Here is a 14,516-nt window from a genome sequence, read left to right on the forward strand (position 1 = left end):
AGTTACACTGTAACTGGAAAGATAACCAGAATTCCTCGAGATCTTTCCAGTGCAGGGGTCTCAGGGAAGGGTCAAGAGGCTCAAAAGCTGGAGCTGCGGACAGACACATCTTGCTACACCCTCCATGGCACGGCAGAGAGGGGCCTGCTGGAGTTTGGTCCTGTGGCCCATAGGGGCCACGCAACACACTATAAGTTTTGCTACACAACAGGCTGCCACTGAAGAAAGAAATGTCCATGTTACCACCTTCCAGGAACTGCAGATCCCAGGGTAGAGGCCACAAATGAATCACTGCTGGATTCCAGGATGAACTGCTCTCAGGAGGGCAGATACTAGAAACTGGTTAAAAGTAATCTCAAAAATCTCCAGATATGCTAGCTGGCACTTGGAAGACAGAGGCAAGTGGATCTGTGAGTTTGAAGCCAGCTTGGTCTACAGTAACAGCGTCCAGGAACTAAGTTGCGAACTTAGGCTGCACAACCTAAGATACTTGAGGGCCCCAGGACTCCCTCTGATCAACTACTAACACTTAGGGAGATTCAGAGACCTCTACCAGAAAAAGAAATAAAATCAGAAGTTGCATAGTCTGTCACCTCTGAAAGTAAATCTAGATAAGACACCTTCTGTTTGGAACACAGAGGATAGGCCAGACATGGTTGTTGATCTGGTGTCTGAGATCCATGGGAGACCATCTCCAAACTCTGTGGTATCAGGCATATGCATGTGTGTAGACACCTGGTTATTTGACTATGTGTCTGTGTGTTTCTATCAGTTCTGTTGGTTGGGGAAACAGATCTACAATAGAGGATAGAGTAAGTTGTTACAGGACCCCAGCCACTGCTGCATCTCAGACAGTGCACAGTCTTTCTAGCAGTAACTGTTGCTAGACCACCAGCAGCTGCTTACATGGAAAATTCTAGACTTTCTGTGAAGTTTTTTGAAGTTGGTAGCCCAGTGACAATTCCAGCCATCTGGAACATGGTACCTGGGAGACCCTAGTCATCTCTGACATTGTCTTGATCGATGGCTTTCTTTGGTGCAATATCCTTCCTGACTTATAATCTGTGCCCCTAGACTTTTCTAATGGCCCAAAGGGCCATTCCCAGTCCTTCAAGGGTAGGCCTTGCACCAATACTACCTTGCTAATGATATCTGTAACAACTGTGCAGACTTTCCTAATATCTGTAACAGCTGTTCTCAGTTCCTTGAGGTGGGAGAATAGCCAGGTACCACCATACAAAACAAAATGAAAACAAACAAAAACAAGATCAGGTCTCAAAAATCTTACGAATCCCTGAGTTTCCCCGCAAGATTAGGCCACATAATCCCTCCAATCCCAGGCCACTCTGGAAAGCTCTGCCCCTACTTCAAGAAACCCTATATAAAGCCTGCTTCCTGTTTAATTCTCTGCTGCTTCTCACCTGAGCAAAGGCAGCCACCTTCTTGTGTTTTTCCCTCCCCACAAATCTCTTATGTGAAGTTTGTTGTGTGGTGTGACCTTGTGGTATTCCTTGACTCCTGACTGCCAGGGTACCTTTCCCCTCTTAGTTATAACACTTTTTGCCTTGATCAGGTTGCCCAGAGAAACCCAAAACCTCTGCCTGTTCAGTTCTTCTGTTATGGTTTATGTCTTCTTTTCAGCCAGTGATCTGCATAATAGAAAATTCAAAACCTACCATTTACTAAAAAGAATAGAATAGCTGCCCCAAGGTCAGGTAGGAAGAATCTCTGTCAGACAGTACAGCCTAAGAAGAACAGATTTTCCGTTCTGTCCAACCTGACTGGAACCCTGACACTGACCAAAGTAAGGAAGCTCTGAACAATGTTTTATTTCAGGCCCTATGAGGCCTGAAGGCAGCAGGCTAAAAAATATTGCTTTTGTTATGCAGATTTACCCATATGTTAGAAAAGAAACTTCAGAAGTTAGAAGGTTTGAGAGTATAAATAGATCCTAATTTTATTAGCAATTCCTCAAAAGGTTTACGATACCCATGATGTGTGTGTGTGTGTGTGTGTGTGAGAGAGAGAGAGAGAGAGAGAGAGAGAGAGAGAGAAAGTGAGTGAGAGAGAGAAGAAAAGAAAAGAAAAGAAAAGAAAAGAAAAGAAAAGAAAAAAGTCAAAACAAAAGATAAAAGAGATCCCATAGGGGAAAGCTAAAGACACCAGGAAAGGAAAATGGAAAAGGACTTCTGTCTTATGTAAGTGATACAAAGGGGGGTCAGGCACTCGTATCCTGGAAGAGGCCAGTGGCCAACCTATCCACAGTCTTGATTCTGGTTTTGCCAGTTAGCTGGCTTGTTTGCAGGCAGTTGACGCTATAGCCAATGTCTTAGTTTGGGTTTTACTGCTGTGAACAGACACCATGACCAAGACAACTCTTACAAAGGACATTTAATTGAGGCTGACTTACAGGTTCAGAGTTTCAGTTCATTATCATCAAGGCAGGAGACAGAGCAGCATCCAGGCAGGCATGGCACTGGTGGAGCTGAGAGTTCTACATTTCATCCAAAGGAAGACAGCAGCAGACTGTCCTCAGGCAGCTGGGAGGAGGGTCTCAAAGCCCACCCCCCCACCCCCAGTGACATACTTCCTCCAACAAGGCCATACCTTGTCCAACAAGGCCACACCTCCTAATAGTGCCACTCCCTGGGCCAAGCATATTCAAACTACCACTTCTAGTATAAGAAGCTGACAAACTGACCCAGTTTCAGTCCCTCTCACTCCAGCCAGCAGGAGCTCATAGCTCATTTCCTTCAGGCAAGCATCAGCAATGCAGAGGCACTCATGGCCATGGTGAAAGATGGATTTGAGAAGCCTCAGCTCAGACTTCAGGCTGGGCCTTGGCCTGTCTACTGCTGCCCCTGTGGCAGTGGCTGCCGCATCTTCCTCTCTGGGGCTGGTGGGCCAGGAAGACACCTTAAAACACTGCAGGAGTCGATGCAGGAGTTTGGGCCCAGGAATGTACATTGCAGCGACTTGGGTCCTAGGGCTTAGGGAGAAATGAAATGAGGGCTTCAGACCTCAGGCGCTTTGATCCCAGATCTACAACACTGGGGCACTGCAGCTGTTTGGCCTAGTAAGCAGTATGTCACAGATCAGCCAGGGGACAGGGCAGCAGAGCCTCTCCAGCACTAAGCTTGTGGTACTCAGGGGCAGGGTACATCCATCATGCATGTGGGTACCAAGATTATGACTGTGCTCTTGGGGAAAGTCCTCATTCCTGGGGAGTCAGGAATCATACTGGTTCGGGTACCAAGATTTTATAGCAGATCTAATGGGCCCAGGTTCTATATAGCTAAGGGAAAGTAAAATACAGTAGCAACTGAGATGTGGGATATGAGAGGGCCTCAGCGGTCCAACAAAATGTGCATGCTCTGGCAGTAATAGCCTTAGGACATAAGTTAGAGTATGATAGAATGTGGGTCTCCCTCACCTGAGTACTGCAATATGTCAACTCCTGGTGTCTTGTAAACTGGACTCAATGTGAGGACTATAGGTGTCTCCAGTTGTGAAGACTACACATAGGGGCTGCTGGAGACTTCTGCAAGCTTTGTACTTGCAGAACAGCTGTCCCAGGTCTCAGTGAATCCTGACTGAGGGAACAAAAAAAGACAGGAGTTTCTTTCCCCCCAGAGATCCTACCTTCCTACGTTTTTGCCACTCTTCTACTGTACTCCAGAACTCTCTTTAGATTATTTCAATGAAAGGCAATTACTTAATAGTTTCTTTGGATTTTCTTAACAGAGGCCAATGTTAAAAGGGGACTATGTTAGGTAAGGTGTGAGTAGCCAGCCTGCCGATTCACTACACGGAACTCTTAATATGGTTTGAAGTGATTTAAACATCAACAACATAAATAGGAAATTAATGTGACTCAGTAAATTACAAACTATAAAACAAAAACGACAGAAACATTGGTGACCAGGAACTAGGAGTTTTGCTCCAGGTCGGCAACACTGATTAAAAAGGCAACTCCTCTTCTGTACCTTCTATACCATCTATAAACAGTAAAATAATTTCATTATCAATTTGGACGCTCAATCAATTGGACTTCTCAGCTCTGAACAGAATCTATTACTGCCTTCTTTAAAAATAAAAAAAATAGCCAGGTGGTGGTGGCGCATGCCTTTAATCCCAGCACTTGGGAGGCAGAGGCAGGCGGATTTCTGAGTGCGAGGCCAGCCTGGTCTACAGAGTGAGTTCCAGGACAGCCAGGGCTACACAGAGAAACCCTGTCTCAAAAAAACAAAAACAAAAATAAAAAAATATTAAATAGTTATAACAATCCTAATGATTATTGTGATGCTGAAAAGAACTATAAACTATCATTTATTAAAGCAAATAAATGTAACTAGCCATGACAAAAAGAATAGTAGGTATTCATGCCATCCTTTCTGTACAAAACATTGCAAAAACATTATTAATATAATGCCGCTCATAATGTAGGAAAACAGATGTTCCAGGACTATGACAAGCTGCTAATGAATGAAAATCAATTGTATGGTAAATCAGAATTTGTTTTGCTTTCAATATACAGCTCCACTTTTTAAGTCTGCAGTTTTTTATAACTGCATTTGTTGATTGTAAGAAATGTGTAATACCTAAACTAATATAAACACAGGTCATTTTGTACTCTTTTTACATTTACTTTGTGTGTATGGGTGTTTCTCCTGTAGTATGTATGTGCACCGTGTGCATGCCTAGTACCAATGGATGCCAGAAGAGAATTCAGGTCCCCTAGAAGTGAAGTTACAATGACCAAGAACTACTGGAAACTGAGCTCAGGTCCTCTGAAAGAGAGGTAAGTGCTTTCAACTATTGAAATCTCCTCAGCCCCTATTTTGTATTCTTATCTCCAAATGGGGCCCACAACAGGTCTCACATATGAATCCACACTCTGAGGATTATCCTAAGAAACTGTTCTCCAGTAATACAAATGTCAAAAGTGGTCCTGATTCTTTAGAAATGGTTCTCAGTTTATCTTCCTGAAAAATCTGAGAAGGCCAACCCTGCACCAGTTCACACTGGCCAGCTTCTAGCTCTGCCACAGGACCATCACATTTACTCAAACTTCTCTTACAGCTATCACGGGCCCCCTCACATCTCTTAGTAAAGCTCCCTATGTTCTTAGTACCACATTCTCTTCTTCTTTTTATTCCTACCTCAGGCTGATAGGACTTATCCTCCTATTGGTCTTGAGACAGAGTGCTGGGAGGCTTAAAGTTTTAGAAACCTTTACTATTTCCAATATCTTTATTATATCTGCACACTAGATTAACAACTTAATTCTATTTTAAAAATACAGGTAGAAATTATTCTCTTTTTCTGTGAAGTCCTGCAGGTGGATCTCAGATGTGCTAGCATCTATTATACGCTGCATTCCACGTTTCTCTCTGTTCTGTCTCATTCTGTTTCCTCCATTTGCTTTTATAACATTTTCCTTGACTGTGTCTCTTTTTCCTGTTTATTTACCCTACATGGCTTTTCAGTGACTTTTGTATTTTAGAGATAGTTCAGATAAATCCCCCTTAACTGAGCATATGCCCCAACATGACTGATACCTGCTCCTCAGGGTAAAACAAGAATGTGGGTCATCTCTTTTGACTTAACACCTGCCTTGGTTAGGGTTTTACTGCTGTGAACAGACACCATGACCAAGTCAAGTTTTATAAAGGACAACATTTAATTGGGGCTGGTTTACAGGTTCAAAGGTTCTGTCCATTATCATCAGGGTGGGAGCAGGGCAGCATCTAGGCAGGCATAATGCAAGAAGAGCTGGGAGTTCTAAGTCTTCATCTGACAGCTGCTAACAGAATAATGACTTTCAGGCACCTAGGATGAGGGTGTTACAGCCCACACCCACAGTGACACACCTACTCCAACAAGGCCACACCTACTCCAATATGGCCACACATTCTAATTGTGCCACTTCCTGAGCATATACAAACCATCACAACACCAATGAATTCTGTCCAGTAGAAGCTAATGGGCAGGTTTTATATAGGTTTAATTTATGTCTTTATTTTAAAATCCTAAGTCTGAACTACATCCTTAGAGACAGTCAAAGCCACAAGACATGTGGCTTTTGGTCTTCATGATACAATTTCAAGTTCCCTACTAAGTGCTACACAGCTCCTTCCTTGTGGGTAAAGGAAGAATAATACAGAGGTCCAGTCCAAAGTTCCTCATCTGCTCCACTGAAGAAGGAATTCTCCAAGGATCTTTGCATTCCTCATCCTCTGACCCTTGTTCTACCTAAAAATTGTCTTATTTTCTTTTGCATCACATGCTGCTAAATCTCCATAGCCTTCTAAAGTAGATGTTATATTTATTATTCTGATCTTCCTAGCTCTCTTCCACTCTTTCAGTGTAGAGGAAGCAGTGAACTTTGGTCCTTCAGGGCTTTCCCTACTCTTTCAGACTCCTCCCAAAGCTGGGGAAACAGCCATTATGTCTTTCAGGTAGCATTCAACTGCATCACCTTGTCTAAACATTAAACAAAAGAGGAAAATTGTTTCTTTCCTATTTGAACGATTTTCAAAATTTAAAAATTGAGCTACAATATCGTATATGATTCTTAACTAACTTTCAAATCATTTTATAATTATTAAACTTTATTGTAGTAGTGGTACCATCAGTATTTTAAAGCTTAATTTAAAAAAAAAAAATCCTTCCTGGAAAAGTTACTGCTTTGTTTGTTTGTTGTTGTTTTAGTGTGATTTGCTTTGCTTCTGTTTTCTATTCAGTTTTTTTCCCGATACAGTCTTTGCATATAATAATGTCTACCTACTGAACATGCTGTAAAAATCAAGTAAGGATTGTATGTCATTTTTGAGTATTCTTCAGACTAATAGTAAAACCCACAGAATAGAATAAAGACTGTTTCAGCAAAGACTAGAACCAGGCAACATTGGGGCTTGAAAAACAACAGGCACTAACATTTGACAACCAAAATAACAAAAGATTCTGGCAAGAATCATCAATGCATATTTAAACTGATGAGATAAAAACAGGTAAAATATAACATACTTACATATTCTGAGAATATCTCCCTAAGAAATGTTAATGTGTTTAAAGAGAAAAACAGCAATTCTATAACAAAGAAATACAACAGTTGTGGCCTTAACAGGCAAACCACAATGATGAGCAAATCAGCCCTTCTTGAAATTAGGCAATACAAAGACTCCAGCGCCATTCCTGATATTCCTAACCAAAACAGGAATGCCATGGACCAGATCATAACATTCCCAAGCAGAAATAATTTTTTCAAAATAACTAGCCTCTAACTTTTAAAACCAATAGGGTCTTGGGAGAAATAGAGTAAGGAAATATTCTCAACTAAAAGAAATTACAGGACATTATGTTAAGTAAAATGAATCAAATACAGAAAACAAACACATGTTCTCACTTACAATTGGAAATTAAAATACACATCTCCATAGGATGGAAGTTACCACAGGCTTGAAAAAGAGGGAGGGGGAGAAATGAAGCGAGGATGAATAATGGGCGCAAGGTATAGTTAGGTAGAAGGAAAAAGCTCTGTCACATATCACTGTGGAGTACTTAGACTGACAATGTGGCTGAATTGTCAGTACTAACATAGATGCTCCTTAAAACCAGGTAGTTAAAATAGTAAAGCAGACAGCTGAGGCATGAATACAGACTGACTGGCTCCATGTTCTTGGAGATCCTTCATTCCTTCTCTCAAGAAACCTGAGTTTCTTTGCCTGTGCAACAGACGCAAGCATTACTGCCTATAAGGGCTGTGGAAAGAGTTAAATGAGACAGCACATTCAGAGCTTTGAGAATAGGCTTGACTCCAAGAAGTACTTGCACACTGGTTGCAAGAATGAATGGATGTACTGAACCTAAGCAAAGCAGCACTTCCCCAGTCAGAGAATATACATACCCAGTGACTCTCTCTGGTTCCACACCATCCTTAACATTTACAAAAAAGCAGGTGATGCAAACAGGAAAGAAACAAGGAGGAAACGGCAACAGAACAAGACAAGATCTTACAACCCAGCACGGTGCCACTGTGCATATGAAACTAACTGGAACAAGAGGCAAAGCAGAACTTTGGGGAAAGACAGGTAAGCCAAGTCCTCTGTCACCAGGTGCTGTTTCTTCTTAGTGCACTGAGCAGTTTATAAGTAACTCATGCTTGAATATTTCTAACACTTTTATATATGTTCTTCAAGTAATAAATACCAATCATCTGGTATAGTTTTAACCAAAGCTGTACATAAAAAACAAATTATAAATCCTACTGATTGTCATTAATGCTCAAACTTTTTCTGTATGATAAAAAGTATAAATATCTACATATTAAAAAGAAAATAATTCATTGCAATTCTCCCAAGCACTGAAAATAACATGTAGCCATATTTCACGTCACTTTACTTAGAGCCAGTTACTATGTTAACCAGTCTAATGTTCCTGCCTCAAACAAGCTCACAATGGTGTTTATGCTTTTTGAGCAAGCTGATGGGGAGAGGGGGAAACATTTGCTTAAGGTTCCCATCAACGCATGCAGAGCTTAGACTAGTCTTTAGCTTACACAAACATTATGCTTATTAATTCAGAATGTTCATTCAGTTACTGAAACATGATAGCAAAATGCTACAATGAAAAACTGATTCTCTATTATACAAATTAGCTTTGCACAAAATCCCCTGGCTCGGGAATAACTGTCCACATATTGGGAGTCATATACCTCTCTGGGGTTTTTTAACTGTGACTTAGATGTCAAAACTTAACATCCGTGCTTTAAATACACAAATAGGTTATAACTGGCCAAACACATCCATCTGACTAAGAACTTTCCAGCTGAATTTCAGCTTAAGAAATTCTAAAACTATCTGTGTGTAGCACAGTCTCTGCCAACACACACAGCATCCTCTCAATTAAAGCAGCACTATGATTCAGACCACCTGTTTCACTGATCCTGCTCTATACATCCTTTGTCTTGTCAGAGTTCTCTGTTAGGATTAAAACTTTTATGAAAACAAATAGCAAATATTTATTCAAATTGATTATTTCACATCCTAAAAACTACATTTCCTACTATAAAGGTTTATTTATCTTTATTCATTTTAACAAGCCAAAGATTACTCAAAGCAGTCACCACAGGTCCATAAAAGATAGGAACTGAACAACTGCTAATTCATGTGCCATATTATATATGCTTCCCTTTACACATAGAAAAGTCCTTATTAAAATACCACACAGCTCCAAAAAAAAAAAACTTTCAAAAATCTGCTTAGATACAGTTCAATTAAATATTTAAGTACCCATATGTACACTAAAAAGCAACAAAATATAAAATACAGGAGAAGGGGTGATAAGGAGGGAAGAGGCGCGAAACAAGAATGGCCATATTTTCAAGCATTATCCAGATTATACGTTACTGGTCAAGACAGTACCCTAAACTTTGATTCAATGTGACATTGACTGAGAGACTTTTATAGATATCTAGCCTTAGAAAAGCAATTTGTTCCATTAAAGAAATCTACTGTGGAATCTGAAGATTACATATACTAGTATGGGGACCATATAACCAGCTTTGAAGACAACAGCTAAACTAAATGAAAAGGTTAAGTTGTACTATCCCATTAGATGAGGTGAAATTTCTTATTTTAAAGAAAATACAATATACTCAATGGAAGAAGGAGGAAAAACAGCAACAACTACCACAGGATCACCAAACTTTTTCCTTCTCAACTTTAGGAGCTCCTGAGGAGGAGATTACAATGCTTTACTCTGAGCAAAACAGGGTAAGAGTCTGCTGCTGATTTCATGACAAGCTACACAAGAGTAAGACCCAGGACTAAAGGATCAGCACAGAGGAAAACTGTCACTCAGAAATGTGGGGCTGAGTAATCCCTTGTGTGCTAAAGAGCTCTATCACAATGTGGGGAGAAGATAAAGTCCTGAATGAATGCATAGTGTTTGATGTGAACACAGCCATGTTAACCATTTCAATGCTTCAGACCTGTGAGAACAGCAAAGCCTTACCCAGTCTATATGTGTATGTTGACACTGTGTGCACACAAATGTTGAATATAGCTTCTTTCTCACAATGTTTACAGCCTTAGACCGACCGTTCCTCCACAGAGACCTGCCACCATAGGTAAACTTGCTTCCTTGTTCCACTACATATCCAGCTGTGTACAGTTAACCTACCTTTCTGCTCATAGTTACATAATAAACTTCTCCAGCAACATGTCTGTACATATGCTTCCATGATTCCTGCCATTGGGGATAATGGACTAAACTCATGAAAGTATAAACCAGGTCCAATTAAATATTTTCCTTTATGCATTGGTCGTGGTGTTTCTTAACAGCAATAGAACAGTGACTAAGACATCAGGTTAATTCCAATATAGCACTGTAGTAACCTAGGGCACAAACTAGAAACCCAACACTCAAGAGCCAGCCTAGGAACTATAAGAATCCAAACCAACTAAAAGTATGGAGCCTTTCTCTCCAACTTTTTCAACAAAGAGGGAGACAAAAAGCTGAAGACTTGTCAGCCTATGAGTAATTTACATGAAATCCATCCTTCTCTTCACCAAATTATACATAGTAACCTAGTCTATGAAGTCTCTGGTATTTTTCCTTTAACACATGTTACAATATACAAGGAAAATGAGAGGCAAGTTCAAGGGCACTTTTGATGGAAGCCAGATGAATTGTTACAGTTGCCAGGGAAACCTTTGAAAGCAACAATACTTGATATGTCAAATATCTTAAGTCAATATGGGCCAAAGTAATATAGACGCTAAAACTAAGCAAGCAAATTGTGTGGAAGAGAGCACTCTCAATGTGTTATGTTCTCAGAACTAAACTTTGAAAGGAGAAAAAGACCGCATAATCTCTTAATTAGCCTAAAAGAATGATAACCCTAAATGCCAACTTTCAACATTCAGTATAAAGGCATTTCAATTTCCTAAACATTTATGTTTACAAGAGTTTGTAACAACCTTACAATAAAATATAAAGTCTTCAGCTAGAACTTTCCCCCGTGTCTCTGTGATGTGGTTGCAGACTATGTGTAGTGTGTAGAGTGTGATTTCTTCTCAGATCTCTAATACAAAAACGTATGTCCTAATGGTAAGTGTTAAATGTGTCTTGATAAAGAACAGCAACAAATGTTTACTGCAACAATTCTGAGGAGAAAAATATTTTACATAGGACAATAAGCTGTCACGTTCTATTGAGGAACCTATGATAGAAAAAAATTTCCTAATCTACGTTCTGCCCCAAAATATATTCTGGCAAGAGATTCCTCCATGAATTTGACCTTGTTATTTTTCTTCAGAAAAGTAACCCTAAAAAGCTGCATTATGAAAATTTACACACCTTACTGGTATTTAGAGTTCATTTAGAGTTCATTTAGACTTTTGTAACACAGTAAACCAAAAAGAAAATAGAAACTCAACTGCTTGTGGATGCAGGTCAATAACAGAGCACTGCATTTGCAAGATCCTAGACTTAAAACCCAGTAGAAGAAAAGACAGATCAAAACCCAGGGGCTTCAGGAAATTCAGTATGTCCCTGCAACTCAAGATATGCACAGTGCAATGCCCACTAACAGACCATCATGCTCAGTGTTTTATTAGTTTAGAGACCTACAGTTTAATGAAAGGGCATCCTCTGAAAGGACAGATTTTAAGCAGACATTTTCGTCTGTTTGCTTGGGTTTTTTTTTTTTTTTTGTTGGTTTTGTTTTTCTGATAACTGGTTGGGAACTTCTTAGAGTTCTATTGCTCTGAGCTGCCCTCTGCTGTTATCCTTCTATAAATACCTTGTGGAAAATCCTCCACCCTTCCACATCTCCACTCCATTTCATCAGTGGTGTCCTTCTTACTTCTCGTGCATATATGTAGAAATACAGAGGACAGCTCTTCAGTTTTTTAAAATGTAAAGACTAGTATAAAGCTTTTTCAGTTTGAAATCTGTAATTTTAGTTTTATTTCATGTTTGAGATGCTGCTCTCTTCAGAAGACTTCCATAGTTATAGACTAAAGATGATGTGTCGTCTACGGAGCTTGGCTTTATACAAATCAGTAAGAAAGTCAGTATGTTGTTGTGAATTTACTGAAGGTGGGATTAATTTTCCAGGACAGTCTCCATTCTTCTTCTAGTTGTATGAATGAGGGTTACAGGAGAATCACTTCTTCCTGCATTATTCATTTGAGTTTATCTGAGGGACCATGCCAGTTAATCTGACATCAATTTATATGAATTAATTGGAAAGAGCAAGGCTCTAGATTGTATGCAGTCAGAAATCAGAAGTTCTTTTCTGTGGAAACAGCTGCTGTGGGCCTGGCCTTGCTCCCCATTCTCTTCTGCTTAGAGCTGACTAGCTTCATCGGTCCTGAGACTCAGACCTAACACAGACCTAAGAACCAACAGCTTCATGTCAACCCACACCACAGAAGAAATCTTGTTACAAGGATAGTATTTTATACTCACAACTTGCTGTGATCATTTAGCAAAGTGTTTACTAAGCTTGGCATTAAGGAGCACATTCAGAGTCTGAAGTGACACAGAATGACCAATGCAATCTTTGCCCCTCCCTAAACATCTGTCAAAGTACCCATTTGAGAGTTCTAATGCTATATTTATGTTTTAGAAACCGAAGTAAGCTTGGCATTAAGACCAAATTTTATTTCTCAAGGGAAGAAAACCATATTTTAGTGCCTGTGTTCCAGTAAAGAGACATACAGCATACATATGTTATGGGTCTCTTATAGGGACAAACAAACCACTCAAGTATTTAACTTATCTTCATATTTGATATGTATTATATGTAAGCAACAGATGTAACTTCTCATATGAGCACCATTAAAAAATGATTTTCTAAAAGAAAATTCTAAATAGAAATGAGTCAGTCACAGTACAAATCCATACTGCACAGGCAGCATTTGTAATACAAACACATTGACACTTTACAGAGGGTTTGTAGAATCTGATGATCTTCCATGTCCCCGATACCCAGAGCACATGCCCTCTGCTCCTTCACAGCTGGATCTAACAACAGCTCCCAGTGACTACCAGTAGTCACACTTGATGCAGAGCTACCATAGCCATGCTTGCAAAGGAGAGGCTGAGTCTTCCCAGCTCCCTATTCGACAGTCGGCAGTCGACAGTCCCACCCACTTCAGTCCTGTTGGGTTTCTCCCAAAGGCCAAACAGGTGTGAGACGTAACCAAAGAACTACAATCTCTCTACTTTTGACCGTATTTGTCCTTACCTGTACCTGGTAGATGTCTACAGGTATGTGGAGAGTTATCTTTTCTTTGGTATGTTCCAAGTGTTCTTACACTATTTCTCTTAGGGTTTCTCCATGCTGATCCATTCAGATATCTCATTACTGTCTAAAAGAGAAAAATGTTAAATTATAATAAGAAAGTCTATTCATTTTTTTTTTTTCAAATTAGGACTAAATGAAGAGAAAGCCACTGAGACTGGCACCTTGTAGAGTGCTAAGAGGTGCTAGCTTTTGTGTACTATGATGCCAGAAGCCTTTTCTCCTCTTGTAGCTTTACTTAAAAACCACATTTGTCATTTCAGATCAGGTTTTTTGCTCCTTACCTCTAGTATTCCTGTGAGGTCACATTCTGTGAGAAACATCCTGCCCTTCTCCCCACAAAAAGGTTGCATACAGTCAGAATGCAGAAGCCTGCAACTTGCTAACTTTGCTCTGTGTTATTTACCAATCACACAAAGAAAATGCTGTCTATTCAGAACTCATTTCAAAACTCTTTTCACTGTGAGTAAGCGAACAAGCGGGCTCATGTCCCAAGCCACAGTCATATCCCCAGTGGTCCAGTGATGGCCATGGGGCTGGCACTGAGTGGCACAGCCTTCAGGCATCCTACAAGGGTCTGTTGTGAACAGCCTGGGACCTTCAAAGCCAGAAGTAAAGAAATAAGGTGGAGTTGAGCTCCTACATTCTCTTCTCTCCTGTTTCTGTGGTAGTTTGCTCTGTGTCTCTGTTATCAGTAGTCCTTGCCCACAAAGTTCCTTTGTCCTAAATGGTACAAGATGTCACCAAGGGGGGAAAAAAAGAAGCTAGTCAGGTAGCTGCTGAGTTGCTGTCCTCCTGGTAAGTAATTTCAATTATAGAGACCATGGGTGCTTACTAGAGCAATACTTCAAAGCATGCTAGGCTCCCCAATTCACACCTCTCTGTGTCTCTTCCCTCTCCCTCCCCCTTCCCTCTTTCCCCTCTCCCTCACTTCCCCTCACCCTGTCTTTCTATTCCCTGTGCCCTGTCCCCTTCTCTCTGTTTCACTGCCTCTGTCTCTGTCTCCCTCTGCCTCTCCTTCTGCCTCTCTCCTCCTCCTCCCCCTCTCTTTCTGTCTCCATCTGCCTCTCTCTTCCTCCTCCCCTCTCTCTTTCTCTGTCTCCCTCTGCCTCTCTCCTCCTCCCCTCCCTCTTTCTCTGTCTCTCTCTCCCTCCTTCACTCCCTCCTGAGCTCTACTAGCTAAGTATCAATATAAAGC

The 14,516-nt window shown here is 40.5% G+C and overlaps 1 long non-coding RNA gene across 1 annotated transcript in view; it reads right to left on the reverse strand.

The window, feature by feature from the left end:
• LOC143438648 (uncharacterized) overlaps positions 1-13,783 on the reverse strand; it is a 132,815-nt gene extending 119,032 nt beyond the window's left edge. Inside the window, exons 1-2 of the long non-coding RNA XR_013107357.1 lie at positions 13,603-13,783; positions 13,262-13,385 (exon numbers count right to left, since the gene is read on the reverse strand). This is a non-coding gene — a long non-coding RNA (uncharacterized LOC143438648). The remainder of the gene's footprint in view (positions 1-13,261; positions 13,386-13,602) is intronic.
• Positions 13,784-14,516: the final 733 nt, after the last annotated feature.

This window comes from Arvicanthis niloticus, chromosome 25 (assembly GCF_011762505.2).
Source record: "Arvicanthis niloticus isolate mArvNil1 chromosome 25, mArvNil1.pat.X, whole genome shotgun sequence".
NCBI lineage: Eukaryota > Metazoa > Chordata > Mammalia > Rodentia > Muridae > Arvicanthis > Arvicanthis niloticus.